Raw genomic sequence first — 5,365 nt, 5'->3', positions numbered from 1 at the left:
GACAGTTATTTTGTAGAACCATACCTGGTCTGTGTTTACCTAATGTTTCTTCATGATTAGAGTTGTATCAATCATTTTGAGCAAGAATAGCATGGAAAGAAATAACTTAATAACAGAGGAAGCATGTTGTCAAATGGTCAATTAAAAATAATTTTAACTTTTTCACCTTAGTGCCTACCAGATTTTTTCATTTTAAAGTTATCTTTTAGATTTATTAGATTTAGAATATTTAAGTTATAATATTTAACTCTCTCTTAGCATCTCTCTCTCTCTCTCTCTCTCTCTTTCTCTCTATCTCTCCTCTGTCTCTTTGATCTGTTATCTCTCTTCTCTATTTCTTATTTATACACGATTTTATAATTGTTTCAAAATGCATTGCTCTATAAATCTCAAAATTCATGAGCTCATACATGAATGTTTTTAGTATTCTTTCTATATTGGTTAGTCCTTTCTGTAACAGAGAGAAATTTGGCTTTCATTGCTCTCAATATATTTACTGTACTTATGTGCTCAATCTTGCTCTGTGTAATCCATTTACTGTCCACACTGCTCCCTCATTGGTTCCCACTCCAAAGTTTACACCTAGGCAGGCTAACTCTTGGTCCTGGCCCTATTGGTGCTAAACATATTCTTGTCTTGCAAGGCTTCTCCATTTGTTTGGAAAAGTATTGTATATTCCATAAACTTGAAAATAAAGCCGATTTTTTGATACATTAAAGTCACGTTTGGGTTTTTTTTTTTAATTGGGAGAGACACTTTCTTAAACTCAACCATATTGGGATGCTTTAATTCAGAAATACACACCTCATTGGTTGTTGATCTCTGCAATATGATACTAGCTGAAACTTTGAAAAAGACTGAAGCTTTAAAGGGCTAAACCCCTAAACCCACAAAGGATTACTGGAGTACAGGAGAGAAGAACTCAACCAAGTCTTGGTGGGGTCAAATAAAGCTTCCCAGCAATAATGCTTGGCTTGTTTCTGTGACTTCTGTATTTTGCAGGGTTCCCTCAGGGAAACAGAATGTATAAATGTGAAAGAGTGGGTGTATCAATCAATAAATACATATAAATCTATATGAGTATATAAACATACAAGATCCGCTGCCCACAAGCTGGAGGACAAAGTAGAGTCCATGTTAAAAGTTCCAAACCAAAGGTCAACACACTCAAGACCCAAGAAGAGCTGATGTTCCAGTTTGTGAACCAGACCCAACAAGACTGATGTTCCAGCTCAAACAATCAGGCCAGAAGGGTTCCCTGTTACCTGAAAGACAGTACACTATTTTGTTCAACTGACTGGTTGTGAGCCAATCACATTAGGGAGGGTAGTTCCTTTACTTGGTCTACAGATTCAAGTATCACTCTCATCCCAAAACACACTCACAAACACATTCTGAATAATGTTTGACCAAATGTCTGGGTACTCCATAGTCCAGTTAAGTAGACAGAAAAAATTGACCATCACTTCTTGGCTTCCCTAAATCCTCCTGCTTCTGATGCTAAGATTCTTTAAGAATTCAATGGAATCTTCTTTCAGTCTTGAAGCATTCATCATTTCTATACTTGACCTTATGATTATTATTAGGAAATTTTCCCGGCTTGTAGTTCCATGACTGTAGAAATAGTATGTCAACTTGTTTGCTTCCAGAGTTGCAGGTCCTAGCACATTGCCTGACCTAGAGGAGCTATTTGATAAACATCTGCTGAATTGATTATATTCAGGCTCCTTGTCACTGTGATCTTCAAACAACTGTTTTCTAGGTCTGCCTCCACACAGCACTGCATCCCAAGTATAAATGATGACAGTCCTTTTCCCATCTGTTTTCCACCAAGCAAGGGGAATACAACTAAAATTTTTCTCAAAGTCTCAGGTTTAGCAAAAATCCATTCTAAGCCTTACACCCTGTCATGTCAGTGCCCCCTAGGCCTCATGCATTTGCATTATGCATTTGTGATTGGTTCATTGTCTAGAGCTTGGATTGATGGTGTCAATGCTACACCCGCCTTGGGGTGGAGCCAGGATATAATGTAATGGCACCAAGGTGTGTCTTGCTCTTTGCTGGTTCCTGCTTGCTGTTTGCAGCTCCCATAAATTGCAGCCCAGCCATGACTGCCTGCCTTGGAGCCAACTGAGTATGGACTGAAACTTCCAAAAACTATAAGAAATAAAGCTTTCCTTTCCCAACTTTGGGCATCAGGTATTTTGTCTCAGCAATGAATAAAAAAATAACTGAGACATCCAAAATTCAGGATCAGTTCCTCATTCTTTCAACACAAAACAGTGGTTTCAGCAACTTGTACCCCCGCCCGGTGTTCTCTACCCACAGTCTCCTCAGAGACGAAGCTCTTTCCAATTAAAGAGCAGCACAAGCAGATGATTGCAACTACAATTACTTACCAGTTTGGCTTCGCATCTCCAGAGAAACTCTGGTATAAAATGAAACAGGTGGAAGACAAAAACAGAGAAATGTCTAATGCAATGCTAAATAAAATACAACCTGAGGCTTCTCCTTCTTAAAAAGTTACAATAATGGATGATCTGTATTTAAACTTAATGTATGACATTTTTTGTCTCTATCCTATATTTAAACCAATCATTTCTACTGAGAGACAAAATTCTAGCCATTCCCTCATTTACCTTCATTTTTAAAGATCAAAAACATGACAGAGATCACTACTGCAAGGCTACATCACCTGTAAAATGTCACACTTACAAATGTAATTGTTCATTAATTTACTCTCTTTGAGTATTACAGTAGTTCCCCTGTATCTGGGTTTCATTTACCTGCAACTATGTTCTGAAAATATGACATAGAAACTTCCAGAAACAAGAGATTCAAAGGTTTAAGTGCACACTATTTTGAGTAGCATAAGGAAACTGAGTCATCTTATTTTGCCTTCCCAGTGTCTTTTCAAGGTGTGATCAAAAATATAGTGAAGGTTGCTATTCAGTGCCATCCAATAGAAAGATAAGCTCAAAAATTATTCTGGATGAGCCAAGGATTTAGCTCAGTGGCATAAGTGCCTGCCTTGTAAGCCTTGCAAGCACATAGTCCCTAGTACAAAAAAAAAAAAAAATTATTCTGGTGTGTATTCCTCTCAAAGTGTGGTCAAATAAAAATCCTGTGAGATTGTGTTCAGTTTTGAAACAAGAGGATTTCTTGAGACATTTTGTGCTCTCTTCCCTTTATAAATATTGGGTTTTTTTTTTATTTTAAAGGGGGTAAAATTAAACATAACAAAATAGAACAAAATAGGACATAAGAAAGCAATGTAAGAGATATAAATTTCAAAGCTAAATGACCTGAGAGCTTCACTGTCTATCATATTGTCTCTTGCATTCTTCCAAATAGTTGTCCATGTCTTTGCATACAGAGAATTCATACAAAACAACATAGTATAAAATGGATCTGAACAGAATGAGGAAGATGATTTAGGTCTTCAAGACCAGACAATAAGGAAGTCACTAGTGGCTGTCATAGAGTCTCTTGTTCTCTTCAAGAGAGCTGTCCAAACTTCCATGTATACTGAAGTTCAACAAAACAAAACAGGCAGGGGGAAGGGGTTGCTTGGCTTCCCGGCACTCCAGGTCCCAGCATGGCATGGGTCCCAGTAAACACTGTTGGCTCCTGTCCTGGGCCACCAGAGCCTGCCATGCTCACAGCCACTCACCAGGGGAGGAGGGGTTGTTTGGTTTCCTGGCATTCTAGTTCCCAGCATGGCATGGGTCCCAGTAAACGTTGGAGCCTCCTGTCTTGGGCTGCCAGAGCCTGCCATGTTCACAGCTGCTCACAGTGAGGAGGGGGGCAAGCTGTTTCTTTCTAAGAAACTGACCATTTCACTGCCCAAGTTCTGAAATGGCCAACAGATCACAGAAAGACATCTCTTTAGGCTCCTGCTTGAAATCAACAGCATCAGGAATGACCTGCCTTGATAAAGGCAGGTAAATATTGTTTTAGATTTTTAAAAATCTTGATAAAGGCAGGGCCAGGTAAATATTGTTTTAGATTTTTAAAAAGGCTCGTATTGTCTTTCAAGTGAAATCTGAAAGTGCATTATCATAGAAGAGTGTATTTGCAGCTAGCAATAACATCGAGAAAAATGTCTTCACGTGTAAACACATACTCATTTTGACATTGAAAGTTGAATTCCTTCAAGATAAATATACCGCATAATGTGTATAAAATTAAATAAAGGACTTCATTTACATACCACATAAAGTAGCAAACCGTTGAATGAGTTTGAAGATATCACTTACGTTTTTCTGCATGGATTTTAGCTTTAGAAAGAAATGCACTATAGAAATGTTATAACAAGAAAATTGCATATTTTAATGATACACTGTAATGCAAAACTCAATAAATAGTAACTTACTATTTTAACATTAACTTTTGGTTTAACAGATCATTCAGCATGTTATAATTAAACTGAAATTGTACTATAGTTAAATCATCAGTTGTGCTTCTTGAATATGTTTAAATATTCACAATATAAAATGTTATCATTAGCTGTGTATCTTGAATATGTTTAAATATTCACAATATAAAAAGTTACATGTAATTTTCCATCCTAATTTGCTTTGTTAGTTTAAATTTCATGTGCAAGAAGTTTATTTTGCTACTGTGGAAGAGCTACATGTAAAGGAAACCACCTTCTTACATGCAAGTGAATAATACTGAAAAGGAAAAATGTTTCTATGGTGAAGCTAGATTTTCTGTAGTAGAACTTTTAAAATTATTTTAAAAGAAGTATTTATGCAAAAACATATACATTCTTTGGGACAATACGAAAGTCTCTGGTTTAGGATCACACCTTGTATGATGTGTGAGAGACCATGAGTGCGTGTGAAAGAGGAATAAACCATGAAACCTGTGATCTAAGGTGACCCGTAATGTACATTGAGCACTTTGTCTCTCCAAGTGCATTTCCAACCACATACTGAAATCATGCTACCATTTTTATGATTTTTATACTGCTTCCAAATATCTAGACTCAGATGAATTTGTGTTTTACAAAAGAATCAGGGCACAATTGCAGGCTTCTGAAGCACATAGAAAGTTTGTTTTCTCAATAATTCTGTTGTCTTTAGAATTTAAAGACATGTTAAACAGTAGGGTATTGAGGCTGCTGCATTAATATAATGTGTTGGGAATTCTGCTGTGAAAGGTAAAGAATAAATTAAGTTTAAAATGGGCTGGAGATTTAGCTCAGCGGCATAAGTACCTGCCTTGGAAGCAGGCGGTTGTGAGTTTGAAGCCAGTACCAATAAAAAAAAAAAGTAAGTTTAAAATTAGTGTAGCAAATAGATAGATTGATAATTCATACCAGCCAGGTTTTGGATTTAAGGCAAATTTAAAGATTTTT

The 5,365-nt window shown here is 36.7% G+C and overlaps 1 non-coding gene across 1 annotated transcript; it reads right to left on the bottom strand.

Annotated features, from left to right (window-relative positions):
- Window positions 1–3,810: 3,810 nt before the first annotated feature.
- LOC111757409 (small nucleolar RNA SNORA2/SNORA34 family) lies at window positions 3,811–3,944 on the bottom strand. Its single transcript, XR_002791769.1, has one exon. It is a non-coding gene; the product is annotated as a small nucleolar RNA SNORA2/SNORA34 family (small nucleolar RNA).
- Window positions 3,945–5,365: the final 1,421 nt, after the last annotated feature.

The sequence above is a fragment of the Cavia porcellus genome, unplaced genomic scaffold (assembly GCF_034190915.1).
Source record: "Cavia porcellus strain 051 isolate PalLab524CR breed Dunkin Hartley unplaced genomic scaffold, mCavPor4.1 scaffold_1, whole genome shotgun sequence".
Lineage (NCBI taxonomy): Eukaryota > Metazoa > Chordata > Mammalia > Rodentia > Caviidae > Cavia > Cavia porcellus.
This window is presented reverse-complemented; position numbering and strand designations above follow the sequence as displayed.